The sequence below is a fragment of the Centropristis striata genome, chromosome 16 (genome assembly GCF_030273125.1).
Source record: "Centropristis striata isolate RG_2023a ecotype Rhode Island chromosome 16, C.striata_1.0, whole genome shotgun sequence".
In the NCBI taxonomy this organism is placed as follows: domain Eukaryota; kingdom Metazoa; phylum Chordata; class Actinopteri; order Perciformes; family Serranidae; genus Centropristis; species Centropristis striata.
In genome coordinates, this window is record NC_081532.1 from 35,313,156 (window position 1) to 35,313,490 (window position 335).

The following is a 335-nucleotide window of genomic DNA, read 5'->3' on the forward strand; positions in this document are numbered from 1 at the left end:
AAAAGACACAAAATTACACAAAAACTACACAAAATGACCAAAAAAAGACACAAAATGAGTAAAAAAAAAGGCATATATTAGACAAAAAGTACTGAAAAAAGTCCAAAGACAGTATTTTACATATTCAAGTATGTCATGTATGCAGCCTCTCCTGTCCTCTCCTCTCTGCTCTGTGTAAACAGCCTCTCCTGTCCTCTCCTCTCAGCTCTGTGTAAACAGCCTCTCCTGTCCTCTCCTCTCTGCTCTGTGTAAACAGCCTCTCCTGTCCTCTCCTCTCTGCTCTGTGTAAACAGCCTCTCCTGTCCTCTCCTCTCTGCTCTGTGTAAACAGATTCT